General features: G+C 50.2%; 1 long non-coding RNA gene across 1 annotated transcript in view; it reads right to left on the reverse strand.

The window, feature by feature from the left end:
- Positions 1–17,440, reverse strand: part of LOC310663273 — a 297,785-nt gene that overhangs the window by 62,415 nt on the left and 217,930 nt on the right. The gene's annotated exons all lie outside the window — the stretch shown is intronic.

Below are 17,440 nucleotides of genomic sequence, written 5' to 3' on the forward strand. Positions count from 1 at the left end.
TTAGGATGCATACGGTAAGCTTGTGGCAAATAGGAAAAGTCGGCTGCGCGTTAAAAATCCTACCAACCTTCATCCCATCTTTTTAGAAGGAAGAAATGGTTTGTGCTCCTTGTTTAGAATATTTACGGCACACCAAGTGTCTCCACAGCGCCGCCTGGTGGAGGAAAAGAGATTCCCATGTGGTTTCTCCTTTAAAGCCATTGCCTCCTTCCTTTAAAGCCATCATAAAGAGGCATTGTCTGTTTCATCATTCCCCAACCTGGCGCCCTCCACATGTTGCCGACTGCAGCTCCCACCAGTAGTCCAAAATATCTGGAGGGCGCCAAGAGTTTTTTTTTATTATTTCAAACAAAAAGCAAAAAATAATTCAAATAATTCTCAAAGCACTCGTTGGTCCTTTAATTATTTTTCATCATCAAGACTAGGATTTCTCTCCTCGCTCCCCCACCCCAATTTTTCATTTTTTTTTTGCAAGCCTCGACCACCAGAGGGCGGCAAAGGCGCGACCATTCAGCGCATGGCGACAGCATCGGGTTTTTAATGCCGATTTTTGGGGTGGATGGTGGCTCTGCCATCCGCATTGCTGGCTTAGCAATGCCACAAATTAAATTTTTAAAAAAGCCTTGCCCTGTTAATTTGCACGAGCGTCGATCGAGGAATCAATCGCTTTACCCGTGCACAAAAAAATGAACACGAGTGTAACAGATTTGGGTTTTTTAAAAATTTTGGAAGACGTTTTCCGTGTGTGACAGAGGGGGAAACCCCCGTTTATAAAGCGACCTGCGGTTTTAGCAGATATTCAGGGTTTAAAAGCGTTTACATCCCCAATTTGACTGATGTTTTAATGTGCTTTTAATCTTTTGTTGGAAGCTGCCCAGAGTGGCTGGGGAAACCCAGCTAGATGGGTGGGGTATAAATATTATTATTATTATTATTATTATTATTATTATTATTATTATTATTAATGGATTGGCCACAATACAACCAAAATCCCATTTCCATATGTGATCAGATCCAGATGTTTGCTTTGAACCAGAATCCCACATCTTCTAAAATTCTCTTTTTCTCCCATTGCAGTCTTCCTCCAGATATTTGGACTACAACTCCCATCAGCACAATGGGAACTGATGGGAGTTGTATTCCAAAACACCTGGAAGGTGCCAGCTTGCCGAAGGCCCCTCTAAACCGCTTTCCCCAGGTCCCCAGGTGCTGCCGGACTACAACTCCCATTGTCCACGGCAATTGGCTGAGCTGCCTCAAGATGATAGGAATTGTAGTCCAAAATATCCGGAGGACGCAAGGTTCATAACGAAGGCTGTCTTTGTGGTTCTCCCAGGCCCGGGAGGTGTTCTGAAGGAGGTCTTCAAGAGACACGAAATTAAAAAAGGGCATCGGAGCATGCGCAGAGTGGGATTCGAGAAAGAGTGGGGGGCACCCCTCCTTCCTGCCGCTATCTGATCACGCCACCTTCGGTCCCGTGATATCCCGTGTTGCTCATCTGAGGAAGGTGGCAAGGAAGTGTTCAGTGTAAATTGCTTTCACCATCAACACCTCCTCCGCCGCTCTCTGCCCCAAATAGCTCGTTCTGGGGTTGTTGTTTTTTAACACACACACACATATATATAACACATAGGGACGCGGGTGACGCTGTGGGTTAAACTACAGAGCCTAGAGCTTGCCGATCAGAAGGTCGGCAGTTCGAATCCTCGCGACAGAGTGAGTTCCCGTTGCTTGGCCCCTTCTCCATCCCACCTAGCAGTTCGAAAGCACACCAGTTCAAGTAGATAAATAGGTACCGCTCCGGCGGGAAGGTAAACAGCGTTTCCGTGCGCTGCTCTGGTTCACCAGAAGCGGCTTAGTCATGCCGGCCACATGACCCGGAAGCTGTACGCCGGCTCCCTCGGCAAGTAAAGCGAGATGAGCGCCACAACCCCAGAGTCGGCCACGACTGGACCCAATGGTCAGGGGTCCCTTTATCTTTACCTTTATCAGCTTGAGCAGCAACCTCTGGAAACGAAGGGCTAAAAACCGGCGCTGCTCTCCAAAATTATCTGGTCCCTTTTAACTTTGTATTTCAGGTGGTTGACTAAAATCCCTTATTTTGGCTGCTGATCCCTTTTTTTCAAATCTGTAAGTTGACAGCTATGGGTGGGGCACATCTTTAAAGTTGTTAAATGTTACAAATATTAAGCCTGAATGTATCCTTTCAACTTGACAGCTCAGGGAAGTTACCTAGCTTTAAAAATAATATAAAATCAACTCCTTTGCCAGTTTCCTCCATTCCAAAGCTATTTCCCCTTTGAAAAAGGACTCCAGGAAGTTCCCAGAGGTGACAATTTCTGAGCTGATTGTTGGCCACGGAAAGCCTAATCCCATCACTGGACTTGCCAAGGGGCCAGACATGCAAAGGAAGTTCTATTGGACTTTGGGTGGTGGGACTTCAAAGGTGTTTGCCTATGCTAATCTTATACCTGGGTCTTGGCCTGACATGTCTGCTTATGCCAATCTTGCACTTGTCTGGACATGTTTGCCAAGGTTAAACTAACCCCTGTCTAGGTAAAGGTAAAGGGACCCCTGACCATTAGGTCCAGTCGTGACCAGCTCTGGGGTTGTGGTGCTCATCTCGCTTTACTGGCCGAGGGAGCCGGCGTACAGCTTCCGGGTCATGTGGCCGGCATGACTGAGCCGCTTCTGGCGAACCAGAGCAGCACACGGAAACGCCGTTTACCTCCCCGCCGGTGTGGTACCTATTTATCTACTTGCACTTTGAGGTGCTTTTGAACTGCTAGGTTGGCAGGAGCAGGGACCGAGCAACGGGAGCTCACCCCGTCATTGCGGGGATTCGAACCGCCGACCTGATCGGCAAGCCCTGGGCTCTGTGGTTTAGTCCACAGCGCCACCCGCGTCCCAACCCCTGTCTACCCCTCCCCCTTTGTGACATGTCAGTGATCGAACTGTATTCTGGGATATGGTGGGAAAGTTTAAAAGTCCTTGTCACCCCATCCTCTGGGTTCAGAATTCCTCTTTGAATGCGTTGCGCAATAAATGTTGGTCTATCACCTTGCCAACAAAGGTCCATATAGTTAAAGCCATGGTTTTCCCAGTAGTGATGTATGGAAGTGAGAGCTGGACCTTCAAGAAGGCTGATCGCCGAAGAATGGATGCTTTTGAATTCTGGTGCTGGAGGAGACTCTTGAGAGTCCCGTGGACGGCAAGAAGATCAAACCTCTCCATTCTTAAGGAAATCAGCCCTGAGTGCTCACTGGAAGGACAGATCCTGAAGCTGAGGCTCCAAGACTTTGACCACCTCATGAGAAGAGAGGACTCCCTGGAAAAGACCCTGATGTTGGGAAAGATGGAGGGCACAAGGAGAAGGGGACGACGGAGGACGAGATGGTTGGACAGTGTTCTTGAAGCTACGGACATGAGTCTGACCCAACTGCGGGAGGCAGTGGAAGACAGGAGGGCCTGGCGTGCTCTGGTCCAGGGGGTCACGAAGAGTCGGACACGACTAAACGACTAAACAACAACAAAACGGCTATTTGCTCCGGTTGGTGGCTGGACTCCTTCCTTTATTCCACAGGGACCCGCGACGAGCTGGGTGACTGAGCAGCCTCGCACCTAGATTTTTCCGTAGCATGCATGATAAAAAGAGAACGTAAGTATCAGAATGGACTCCCTGGGAAGGCGACAGGCGGTTTCTAAGCAAAGGCTGGACGGTCGTCCGTCACGGATGCTATTCCTGCCTCGCAGCGGGTTCGGCTAGATGACCTTTGGGGTTCCCTTTGAACTCGGCACTTCTACGATCCTACAGCCCAGCCCTCCTTCTGGATGTCAGTTGGGCCGTGCCATGTGCCCAACCGTCCTTCGACACCTCCCATTTGCTCTTCCCGGCTGAGAAATTCCCCCCACCCCAGGGGCCACGGGCTCTATTGACTGAAGACGGGTCTGGTTCATCATCTATTTTTCTCCCGCATCGATTTCAACATGGAGATCAACACCTCCTCTCTTTTCCACGCAGTCAGCTTTCGTTCACCCACAAGGAGGCATGAATATGCAACGCGGGGGCCAAATCGATGCTGACCCTTAGCACGCCTCCTGTCTCGTTGGCGCAAGACGGGGGGGGTCGCTCCCCCGCCCTCTGCTGCAGGGGCATCTGATCGGAGTGTTGCAGGAATTTATGTATAGGTCGGGGGGGTGTTTGCCCCTCCAGCAGATATCCTGCACATGCAGCCCACTAGCAAAACCAGCACAATCGCTTTTGTGACTTTTGTGACTTGTCCCCACAAAACACTTTGTCACAGTTTCTTCCTATCTCTTCAAAGGGCCTCTGCTGCACAATACCAAATGTAAGAATTCACTGATCAATGGATCTCTGTACTGGCTCACTGGGAAAACTTCAGAAATTCATCTAGGCAGGTGAGCTCAGCTCCTCAGCAGCCCCTCTGCCTGAGTGATAATCCCTGGCATCCTGATACCTGAGTGCCAGACAGGTGGCCATTCCAGAAAGAACAAACCCAGATGAAGACAAAAGGGTGGGATGAACTTGGCTGGGGAAAAGGGAAATGTAAATATCTCTTTTGTTCCACATGATGGGTGTTTGGTGGAGGGCAAGGGGAACCATGGGGCAGGGTCCAGGATGCTCAGATTCCTGCCACCAGACCTCCCCTTCCATGATGTAGGAATGATGTAGTTTGGGGGGAGTGTAACATGGGGATTGTTGTTGTTGTTGTTTAGTCGTGTTCACCTATTTGTGACCCCCTGGACCAGAGCACGCCAAGCACTCTTGTCTTCCACTGCCTCCCACAGTTTGGTCAGACTCATGTTTGTAGCTTCAAGAACACTGTCCAACCATCTCGTCCTCCGTCGCCCCCTTCTTGTGCCCTCCATCTTTCCCAACATCAGGGTCTTTTCCAGGGAGTCTTCTCTTCTCATGAGGTGGCCCAAGTCTTGGAGCCTCAACTTCACGATCTCTCCTTATAGTGAGCACTCAGGGCTGATTTCCTTCAGAATGGAGAGGTTGGATCTTCTTGCAGTCCATGGGACTCTCCAGAGTCTCCTCCAGCACCAGAATTCAAAAGCATCCATTCTTCGTCGATCAGCCTTCTTTATGGTCCAGCTCTCACTTCCATACATCACTACTGGGGAAACCAGAGCTTTAACTATATGGACCTTTGTTGGCAAGGTGATGTCTCTGCAGAAACATGGGGATTAGCAGCTAATAAAAGTCTGGGGGCTCTTTTGTTTGGGGCTTCCATCTTGTTCCACCTTGTGGCAGGTGGGAGTCCTGTCGCGAGTCTTCAATAAAGACCAAGCTGACTGGCTGCTGTTTTGCTCTGGTATTCCTGGCTGGTGTCCTTGTTTCTTGTCCAAGGGAGCCCTCAGATTTCTCCGTTAACAGGAGACACCGTCAGGCCTTCTCTCAGTTCACAGTTGGGAGAGGGCTATCAATGGCTTCTTGACACAACGGCTTTGCTGCTCTGCCTCCAGGGTCGTGGCTGCAAAGGCTTCAGAATCCCAGTTGCCGGACAGCGCAGGAGCGGGGAGTGTTGCTCTGTGTTTGAATCCTGCTTGCGGGTTTCCCAGGGGCGCCTGGAGAACAGGATGTGGACTAAAGGGCCCCCGTTGCTGCCCCGTCAAAGACATTTGGTGCCCTCCCAAACAGTAGCTGCTAATGGGAAAGAGCGAGGGAGAGAGGAATGGTCAAAATTAAATGCGTCTCACATTTCCAAACATAGTCATAGTAAGCTGGCGAGCCTAACATGGCAGAATCATCACGGCCAGATTCTGCATTTGGCAACCTGGTGCGTCCACCTTTCTTTGAGAATCCACGCTTATTTGAGACTATTTATTGCATGCAACGTACCCGCCAACATTTCTCCGATGAAATTCTCTTTTAAAGCCGTCTCAGTTGGCCGTCGCTGCCTCTTGTGGCAAGGAGTTCCATGGTTGTGCTGCCTGAAAAAGGACTTTCTTTCGCCCGCCCCAAATCTGCTAACATTCAGCTTCATTGAAAGTTCTAGTGTCGTCAGGGAGAGAAACTTTCTGCCACCCTCTTTCCCCGTGTTGTTTTAAATTTTTTGATCGTTTTGACTTCTGCTCACCTTTCCTCTAAAGCAAAAAAAATCTCAAACGCTTCAATCTTTCTTCATTTTTATACCACCTCCGTGATCGTTTGGCTTGCCCTCGCCGTGTCCCCGAGTACATAGGATCCCAGCCTCAGTCCTCTAAATAAATCTTGTTTTCAGTTCCTCATGCCCGTGTGGTCATAAATTTCCATTTTTTGGTTTCCTGGTTCCGAAGGCTGGATCTGGGCAAGGAATCCATCTGCTTCTCCAACCCGTCGAATATTTTCTATGCATCACCCAGAGCTTTTGTGCGTGACGCTATCCATTGCGGCCACGCTGCATCACAGGTTTTGTAGTCCTTAACTTTCTCCAAATGCTTGTGGCAAGGAGTCTAGCTGCTTCTCCGACCCATGGAGTATTTTCTGTTGCAACAGGGCTCACCCAGAGTTTCTGCCTGTGTTGGGATCAATCGTGCCACGCTGCATCACAGGTTTTGTAGTCTCTAAGGCTCTGCAAACATTTCACATGTTTTGATTGCGATGATCGGAACGGAGACTTTTTGTGACCACATTTGCAGTAGTGTGATAATGAAAATGTCGTCAGAATACTCATTATGTGTGTCTTGCATGAATAAAAATATAAAGGAGCATAAGGGGGAACAAAACACACCCGAAACAACCATAACATTCTCACTGGGAACACAGGAATTTAAATTTCGACCGATTCCGAATTTAGGCACATTTTCAGAAATGCAAACCTAACCATTTGACACTTCCGGTGCTCAGCTCTTCAGTTCTAAAGTTCAGTTCAGGTGCCATTTAAAAAACAAACTGAATCTCCTAGATCAGATTTTTTTTAAGGCATTCAGCCCCGATTCAGTCTTTGAAACTATTTTATGTCTCCTTTTTTCTTTTCTTTTTAAAAAAGCTCTAAAGAACATTTATATAAATATAATCAGTGTTGTTTTTCCTTTAAAAAAGTTTAGGAGTACTCTCATTTTCCTACTCATATTGAAATACTGCCCCTCAGTGAGGCCAAACTTAGATTCACAAAATGTTTAGGGGTATGCGTACCCTCATGACCCCCCCCCCGAAAAAAGCACTGAATATAATATATATTTTAATGATTGGGGGGGAGAGAGAAACCATATCACCCCAAATCTGAAACAACAACACAGATTTGTACGAGGAAATTCAAGTTAGGAGAAACAGTTTGAGAACCCATCTCCATCTTTCTCTTTTCACTCTAATGTCTAGATGTCAAAATCGAATGGACACGTTTTCTAAATATGTTCATATTACTGTTTCCTGGGGCTGCAGTGGTGCAAAAACGTGGTTACAAAGCACGGATCCACATGGATCCTCAGGAGTTTTGCATTGGGTCACCCCAAATTCACCATCAGATCACATGGCTGTGGCCACAGTGTGAACCACAAAAATCATACATCCACTGTTTCATTCAGAATATTTTTTCCCCTGTTTACCTCCTCTAAAAACTAGGTGCGTCTTATGGAGCGAAAAATACGGTAATAAAAATGGCCTTGCCCATCATTATGACTGCTATCTAGCCTAGTGTATTACACATGAGCACCAGATAAGATAAAGATTCGACTTTCAACACCCTCCCCTCTTTTCTGACACTTGTCCATTCCCTTCTCTTACAGAACCTCTCTCTCTCTCTCTCTCATATCATCCCCCTTCAGGCCCCACTGTAGGATGATATATTTCATGTGGTGGGGAAGCTTTGGTCCTCTGGGCATTGTTGAACTACAACTCCCATCATCCTAAACGGCCTCAAAGGCCCAGTAGACCTGAAGGAGCATCTCCACTCCCATCGTTCTGCCCGGACACTGAGGTCCAGCTCCGAGGGCCTTCTGGCGGTTTCCTCACTGCGAGAAGCCAAGTTACAGGGAACCAGGCAGAGGGCCTTCTCGGTGGTGGCGCCGGCCCTGTGGAACACCCTCCCACCAGATGTCAAAGAAATAAACAACTATCTGACCTTTAGAAGACATCTGGAGGCAGCCCTGTTTAGGGAAGCTTTTAATGCTTAATAGGTTATTGTATTTTAGTGTTCTGTTGGAAGCCACCCAGAGTGGCTGGGGAAACTCAGCCAGATGGGCGGGGTATAAGTATTAACTTCTTCTTCTTCTTCTTCTTCTTCTTATTATTATTATTATTATCTCCAGGCAGCCTGGCCAGAGGCTGATGGGAGTTGTAGTTCAGAAATGCCTGGAGGGACAAAGGTTCCCCAGGCCTGACGTACTTATAAGATTCCTTACTCGCCCTTCAACAGACGGTTGTGGGATGGGTTCGGAGAATCACATTACTGTAGAGCTGCAAGGGACCCCCAGCGGTCATCCAGTCCAACCCCCTGGCAATGCAGGAATCGCAGCTAAAGCATCCCAGACAGATGGTGAGAGCTCACCACTTTCCGAGAGAGTCCGTTCTGTGGTTGAACAGCTCTTGCCGTCAGAAAGTTATTCCGGGTGTTTACAGTGGTTCCTTGGTTCTCAGACGCCTTGGTACTCAAACAACGTGGAACCCAAACACTGCAAACCCGGAAGTGTGTGTGTACTGGTTTGCGAACTTTTTTCGGAAGCCGAACGCGCTTCCGTTTTGAGGAGGTCTAAGGTGCCTGTCCTTTCTTGCTGCTGTATGCAAAAGCACATGAATCTGACCTTAGAAGAATTTGTAAGTACAGTAAACCATTTTTAACTGACCAAATGCACAGCCTCTTTCTATGCTACAGGGAGTAGGGAACTTTGGGAGCAACTTAGAAAGGGATATTTTAAAGGTCTAACGGCCTGCATTTCCACGTCTATTTTGTGATTTTAAATTGCTTCTCTTGCCAATGAGTACTTGCCCCAAACCTGGACCGGATTTTCCTTCCGCCTATATTTCATTCTTTAACCAAAATACAGTGGTGCCTTGGTTCTCAAGCTCCTTGGTACTCAAACAACTTGGAACCCAAACACTGTAAACCCGGAAGTGAGCGTTCTGGTTTGCGAACTTTTTTCCGGAAGCGAAACATGCTCCGTTTTGAGTGCCGCGCTTCGGTTTTGAGTGTTACCCTGAGGTCTGTCTATTTTTGCTATTTATTTTGCATTTTTTTGCTTTCGCGGCTCTTTTGTGTTGTTTTGTTTTTGTGACTGTGTGGAACCCAGTTCAGCTCCTGATCGATTGTGTGACTGCGGTACATTGTTTATTGCTTTCATTTTATGGATCCATGGTCTCGTTAGGTAGTAAAATTCATGTTAAATGGCTGTTTTAGGGGTTGTCTTCAAAAGCCTGGAATGGATTAGCCCGTTTTGCATTGCTTTCTATGGGAAAGCGTGCCTTGGTTTTGGAACGCTTTGGTTTTGGAACGGACTTTCGGTACGGATTAAGTTTGAGAACCAAGGGGCCGCTGTACAGGGTTGCCTTCGGACGGCTCAGGAGGTCAAATAACTCCATACCCTCCAACATTTCTCCAATTAAAATAGGGACGTCCTAAGGAAAAGCGGGACGGACGCGGGTGGTGCTGTGGGTAAAAGCCTCAGCACCTAGGGCTTGCCGATCGAAAGGTCGGCGGTTCGAATCCCCACGGCGCGGTGCGCTCCCGTTGCTCGGTCCCAGCACCTAGCAGTTCGAAAGCACGCCAGTGCAAGTAGATAAATAGGGACCGCTTACTAGTGGGAAGGTAAATGGTGTTTCCGTGTGCAGCTCTGGCTCGCCAGAGCAGCGATGTCACGCTGGCCACATGACCCGGAAGTGTCTCCGGACAGCGCTGGCCCCCGGCCTCTTGAGTGAGATGGGCGCACAACCCTAGAGTCTGTCAAGACTGGCCCATACGGGCAGGGGTACCTTTACCTTTAAGGAAAAGCGGGACAATCCGGGATCAAATCAGAAACTGGGGCAGCTTCTCTAAAACAGAGGTGTCCCTGGAAAATAGGGACACGTAGCGGGACTGCGATAGACAACACAGTGGCCCGAAAAGTAGGGATAGACCTTGTTAGCCATTGAGGCCACCTGATCCAGGAGGACCCCCAAGCTATAATAATAATAATAATAATAATAATAATAATAATAATAATAATAATAATAATAATTTATTTATACCCCGCCCTCCCTGGCCAAGACCAGGCTCAGGGGAGCTGACACTGAATATAAATACAGTAAAAATATTTTTTAAAAACAACAAACAACAAACAAACAAAAACAGTTGGTTAAAATATAAGTTAGAATACAGTTGAAGAGCAACTGGAATCACCAAATTACGCCAGTAGGACTACAAGAAGTTTTGTAAGGAGAAATATACGAAGTGTTACACAGTAGGAAAAGATAGAGATTTTGGTTATGCGTTTGAAATGTAATAGGGAAAATAAGAAATGCATACTGAGAGATTAGACTGGGAAATTTTCAGACAGGATTGATGGAAGTAAAAAAAAACTGAATAAGATGTAAGGTAAAGGTAAAGGGACCCCTGACCATTAGGTCCAGTCGTGGCCGACTCTGGGGTTGCGGCGCTCATCTCACTTTATTGGCTGAGGGAGCCGGCATACAGCTTCCGGGTCATGTGGCCAGCAGGACTAAGCCACTTCTGGTGAACCAGAGCAGCGCACGGAAACGCCGTTTACCTTCCCGCTGGAGTGGTACCTATTTATCTACTTGCACTTTGACGTGCTTTCGAACTGCTAGGTTGGCAGTGGCAGGGACTGAGCAACAGGAGCTCACCCCATCGCAGGGATTCGAACCGCCGACCTTCTGATCGGCAAGTCCTAGGCTCTGTGGTTTAACCCACAGCGCCACCTGCGTAAGATGTAAAAGTATGTATAATTACTGTTGAAAATGAAGCAGAGCGCCCCGCACGCCGGGCAAACATCAGGCAGCCCCACAAGCTCGGGGGACAGCGGGGAGGCGCAGCGCCACCATACCGCTCTTCCCCAACCTGGTTTGGATTCCCTGACCTGGTTTTGGGGGGGAAATAAAGGGAAATTTTTCCCCTTTATTTCCCCCCAAAAAGACTAGGTGCGTCCTATGGGCCAGTGCGTCCTATGGGACGAAAAATACGGTACATATCCCATACAGTGGTGCCCCACAAGACGAATGCCTCGCAAGACAGAAAACCCGCTAGACGAAAGGGTTTTCCGTTTTGGAGGTGCTTCGCAGGACGAATTTGCTATGGGCTTGCTTCGCAAGGCGAAAATGCCTTGCGATTCCTGGGGTTTTTTTTCCGCTCCCCACCCCCTTTTTCTAAGGCACTAAGGTGCTAATAGCCTTTTAGCAGCTAATCCGCTAATCCCTTAAACCTTTAATAGCCGCTAATAGCCGCTAAACCGCTAATAGCGCTAATCCGCTAATGGGGCTGCTTCGCAAGACGAAAAAACCGCTAGACAAAGAGACTCACGGAACGGATTCTTTTCGTCTTGCGAGGCACCACTGTATACGGGATGAGCCCCATCTTCTCAGGCTCTGCAACAGTGTCCGAAACCGGCCGTCTCCCCACCTCACGGACTCAAGGAATCGGGACACACGGCGCCTCTGTGTTTTTTCCCCAGGATTTGGTTCCCATTTCCTGGCCGGCATCCAGCCTGTCACTGCCTCAGAGGAGTGATCTAGCACTTCAAACGGCACTCCTGATTTCAGATGGAGCAGACAGATAGAGCCGGGTGTCAGTCGCGTATTGACGGCACTTCTGATGACAGCTTCTCCCACCCTCAACACCGCGTGAAAACCTCTGGGGGATTTCTTTCGGCCGTGAGCAGGGCAGAGAATCTCAACCAGGCATCCCCGAGCTGGTGGCATCCAAATCCTTTGGATCTCAATCCCCCTATCAGCCCTAGCAGGGCAAGGCCGAAAAGCCTATAGGTTTATAATAATAATATATATATTTTTATACCCCGCCATCTGGCTGGGTTTCCCCATAGCATGGAGCCCATCCATTCAATAGGCACTCAGTCAGGTGGGAGGGGGAAAACTTCGGATTCTTACGGAAATTACGGGGGGCGGGCACATCTTTAAAGTTACATATTGCAAATATTATGCCTGAATATATCCTTCCAACTTGACAGCTCAGGGAAGTCACCTAACTTTAAAAATAATATAAAATCATCTCCTTTCCCAGTTCCCCCCATTCCAAAGCTGGCAAAAGGACTCCAGGAAGTTCTCAGAGGTGACAATTGCTGGGCTCATTGGTAGCCAAGGGAAGCCAAATCTCATCACCTGACTTGCCTCAGGCTCCAGACATGCAAAGGAACTTCTATTGTACTTTTGGGTGGCGGGTACTTAAGACATATTTGTCTATGCTAATCTTATACCTGAGTCTTGCCCTCCCATGTCTGCTTATGCTAATCCTGTACCAAGGACTTGTCTGGACATGTTTGCCAAGGTTAACCCCTCCCCTTCGAAGTGTATTCTGGGATGTGGTGGGAAAGTTTTAAAAGTCTTTGTCACCCCGTCCTCGGGGTTCAAAATTTGCTCTTTGAACCTATTGCGCAATAAACTTTGGCCTACAGCTATTTGCTCCGGTTGGCTGGACTCCTTCCTTTATTCCGCAGGGACCCGCGGGCTCTGCCTGACCAGCTGGGGGACTGAGCAGCCTCACACCTAGATTTTCCCTTAACATTATGAACTACATCTCCCATCCCGGCGAAGGATCAGCCTGATCTCTGTGATCGAGTTGGGGTAGGAGGGTTCAGACCAGTGCCGGATTTACATATAAGCTAAACAAGCTATAGCTTAGGGCCCCACTCTCTTGGGCCCCCCAAAAAAATTTAAAGGGGAAAAAACCTGGATGTACATTTCCAAAATATAAGATAAAAAAACCAAACAGAATAAAACCTACATAGAACAGCGGTGTTTTGTGTTGTGTAGGCTCCTAGGATGTAAGTCATGGGCCCCGCCTGCTCGCCTGCTCCCTAAAATATCACGGGGTTGCTCCTAGAGGAGAGTGCGAAATATGGCCTTGAAGCTCAACATCAAAAAAAGAAGATCATGGCCACTGGGACCATCACCTCTTGGCAAATGGAAGGGGAAGAAATGGAGGCAGTGAGAGATTTTACTTTCTTGGGCTCCATGATCACTGCAGATGGTGACAGCAGACACGAAATTAAAAGACGCCTGCTTCTTGGGAGAAAAGCAATGACAAACCTAGACAGCATCTTAAAAAGCAGAGACATCACCTTGCCAACAAAGGTCCGTATAGTTTTCCCAGTAGTGATGTTTGGAAGTGAGAGCTGGACCATAAAGAAGGCTGATCGCCGAAGAATGGATGCTTTTGAATTCTGGTGCTGGAGGAGACTCTTGAGAGTCCCATGGACTGCAAGAAGATCAAACCTCTCCATTCTGAAGGAAATCAGCCCTGAGTGCTCACTGGAAGGACAGATCCTGAAGCTGAGGCTCCAAGACTTTGGCCACCTCGTGAGAAGTGAAGACTCCCTGGAAAAGACCCTGATGTTGGGAAAGATGGAGGGCGCAAGGAGAAGGGGACGACGGAGGACGAGATGGTTGGACAGTGTTCTCGAAGGGACCAGCATGAGTTTGACCAAACTGCGGGAGGCAGCGGAAGACAGGAGTGCCTGGCGTGCTCTGGTCCAGGGGGTCACGAAGAGGCGGACACGACTAAACGACTCAACAACAACAACATTCTGCATGGACTGGTTGCAGGGCAACATGGGCAAATGCTTTGAGATACCTATGAGGTCCATAAATGACCATAGAGCATATATTCACCACCAAAAACAGTGACAACTTGTTGTTGACAAAGGACAGCTGGACATAGAAAGGGCCCCAGTGCCTTCAGTAGCTCAGGGCCTCATCAAACCTAAATCTGGCCCTGGTTCAGGCAGTTCCAGGAGCTCAAACCTGGTTCAGGAGTAGCTGAGCAGTAGCCCATGCAGCTGCTTGAACAAGACACTGTGTTGGACCCTGAGCAGCTCAGAAGAGCCCTGCTGGAAGAGGCCAATGGCCCATTTCGCCCAACATCCTGTTCTCACAGCGGCTCAGCAGGTGCCCATTATGGAGAACCAGTGGTCAGGATTCGACCACAAGACCCAGCTCTCCCCTCCTGCGGTTTCCAGCTGTTGTGGCCGACACCAATCAATAGCCGTCTCCCCCATGAATTTGTCGGACTCCTTTATCTTTCTTTTTCACAAGCAAATTTTATTTTCGCATTTTGCAAATATTTTAAAGGGGGGGGGGAAGCCTTTACAAAATTCAGTTGACATTTCGCTCCCCTTCCCTCCTTTCCCTGGTTACTTAATTTGTATCTTCTTATTACTGCATCTCCGATTCAAAACTATTTACTAATTTCCCCTTATCTTCCCATTTAATTGTTTCTTACTGCACGTGTTCATATCAATCCTGCTGGTTTTTCATATTATTTACAATATATATTCAGATAATCAATACATTTCCCCCATTTTAAAAGAGTCTCTCTTCTTGGTTTCTTATTCTTCCGGTAAGTCTCGCCATTTCTGCCTACTCCGTCAATTTTAATTGCCAGTCCCCCTTTGTCGGAACGGTTTCTTCTTTCCATCTTTGGGCACAAATCATTTGGGCAGCCGTACGCCCGACTCCTTTTTCCAGACGTCCAAGTTGGTGGTTTCCTGTGGGAGGGAGTTCCGCAGTTTCGCACCTGCCCAGCTTATTTTATTGTGGGGTCTGAAGTCTCGGAGACCTCCTCCGAGTCCAGGCGAGACCTTTGCAGGGCATCGAGGCTACGGAACTCCCTGCCACTGGGAATTCTCCCGAGCCCAAGCACTGCTTATTTGGGGTCGGCTCTGAGCACCCAAGGCTAAGCAGGCACGTTTGCCAGCAATGCGCTCCCCTTGGCATTTGACTCCTCTGCTTCGCCGGGTGGTGGGCCGCAAAGCCCACCCGGTCCAGCCTAGCGGCGTCCCATGCTGCAAACCTGAACCAAATCTGCCAGGGCCAGGATGACGCTGCCTTTTCCGCTCGTCTCGTGCCGGGTTTTTGGTCAATTGAATCCTGTCGATAGCAATTCGCATGGGCCCAGAGATCGCCCTTAGCCAATCCGTCAGCATGCTTCAAATCACATTTTTTTCTTTCTTCGTGGACTGGTGGGGGGTGGAGTTTGGGGCAGGATAGAACCCAGGAGTCCTGGCTCCCCACTCTGCCACCTTCCCGGCCCCCTGGGAGCAGAAGCTCCCTCTTGTTGTGACATCGACACCCCCTCCATTATCTCCATTCCTTTTGGCTATCGCCCTCGTTCTTCCGTTTCATATTGCTGTCTGTGGGCATTTTCTGCTTTAACTTCATCCACCTGATATCCATTTATTTATCTCCCTCTTTTGGTCGCCTGCCAGGCGGTTGGACACAGGTCCTTCTCCACCTTCCCGCTGTTATTTATTCCGTAATCCGGGTTCACACCGATTCAGACTTGGAGGGCACCACCTTTGCGGTCTGATCGAGCCCCTTTCCCCCTGCCCTTCCTTCCATTCTGCAACTCTTCTCCCATATCCTATCCATCCATCCACCTGGGAGTTCATGTCTCTTCCATTTTCCTGCCTTGAAAGACCCTCGCAGGGCCTGTGGAACTCCATGCCACTGGGGTTTCTCCAGAGCCCAAGCACTGCTTCTTTGGGTTGCACGCTCAAGGCTGAACAGACACCTTAGCTTTGATTTCTCTCTGCTGTTTTGTCTGTCTTCTCTCTCTCATTCCTTGCTTCTTTCTTCCATCTCCACCTTTCTGTCTTCCATTCCCAGCTGGGCCCCTTCTCCTTTTCCTGTCTTCCGTTTCTCAAGAGCTCCTTCTCTTTCCTTGCTGCCCCTTTCCCTTCCTTCCTTCCTTCCTTCCTTCCTTCCTTCCAGTTCTCTCCCACTCACCCTTTCCTTCTCCATTCTTTCCTCCTGGCCTTCTTTCATTCTCTCTCTTCTCCCCAACTCTCCCTCCCTCTTTCCCAGGCCTCCCTCCCTCTCTTCTTCCTCGGCCCACTCTTCCCGCCCCCCTTCCTTTGCACCCACACTTTCCCACCCACCCCAAACCCCCTTCGCTTTCTTTCCCCCTCTCCCCCGATCTTCTCTGTTTTGCGCACCCAAAAATTTTCTCCCTTTACTTCTCCCCAAAACTCCCTTCCTCGCTTTTTCCGAGTCATCTTTTCTTGCTTTCTCCTTCCTCCATCCGTTCTTCTCTTCCCTTCTTCCTCCTCCTTTGCACCCCTTTCCCTTTCTTCTCTTCCTTGCCCCTCTCCCTTCCCTGTCCTGCAACCCTCTCCTCTCCTCTCCTCTCCTCTCCTCTCCTCCCTTCTTTCTTCCTTTCCTTCTCTTCTTCCCCAGTACCTCCTTCTTCCTCGGCTTCTCCCTTCTCCCCCCCCATCTCCCCTCCCCCCATCTCCTCTGCCTCGCCACCCCTCCCCCCTCGCGCTCCTCCCTCTCCCCCCCCCCTCCGGGCCGGGGTCCGCCTGCATCAGTCGGGAGGGAGGGGCTCCTTCTCTCCATCTCTCCCTCCCTCCCTCCCTCTCTCCCTCTCTCTCGGCTCCCGCCTCCCTGACGCGGCCGCTGATGCGGGCTCGGTGGGCGAGGCGAGCGGGCCAGGCAGCGGGGCCGGCGGGCGGGCGGGCGCCGAGAGCGGCCAAGCGGCGGCGGCGGCGGGCGAGCACCGGCCACCTCCCCTCCTAAGCCGGGGCGCCGCCGGGCACAGCGGCGTCGGGGGGGCGCCCTCCGGAACCTCCCACCGGCCACCCATCCCGCCCGGCTCCGGCCTCTCCATCCTCGGAGGCAACGGCAGCAGCGGACGACCCCACAAGCCAACCCACCCCTACACCCGTGCGCCCCGGCAGCACCCCACTTTCACCCCACCACCCGCGCTTCCCCCCCCCCATGGCCTTCGGCTGAGAGGCAGCCGCTCTCCCCCTCCCTCCCTTCTCCCCCCCAACCCCCCCTTCCAGGATGCGGGCAGCGCTGGGCAACGGACGAGACCCCCCGACGGCGGCCCCGGCACCCCGAGAAGCGCGCAGGCGGCGGCGCCGGCGGCCCCAACTCTGCTCCTCCTGCTGCTGAGGCCGGTAAGGAGCCGCGACCCCGCTGGGGGTTTTTTTTTGGGGGGGGGAAGAGACAGACCACCCACGACGGGCTGGGGTGGGGGGCGCAGAGCCACGCGGGCCCCGCCAGCACCTCCATCTTCATCCCGCATCTCCATCTTCCCCGCGCGCCTCCATCCCTCCGTTCGCCCGCTCCATCTCTCCATCACCCCCCCCCACCCTCCAAAAGAAGAAGACTCCATTCGTCACCCCTCCACTTCTATAATCCCTTCTTCCTCACTGGCACCTGCTTCTCTCCCTCCCCCCCCCATCTCTCTCCCCCCCCCCCCCACACAACAGCAACCCAATTTGAATGGACGCACTCAGGGACGTAGGCCCCGGCACACGCGCGCTC

The sequence above is a fragment of the Podarcis tiliguerta genome (genome assembly GCF_965153285.1).
Source record: "Podarcis tiliguerta genome assembly, chromosome: 13".
Taxonomy (NCBI): domain Eukaryota; kingdom Metazoa; phylum Chordata; class Lepidosauria; order Squamata; family Lacertidae; genus Podarcis; species Podarcis tiliguerta.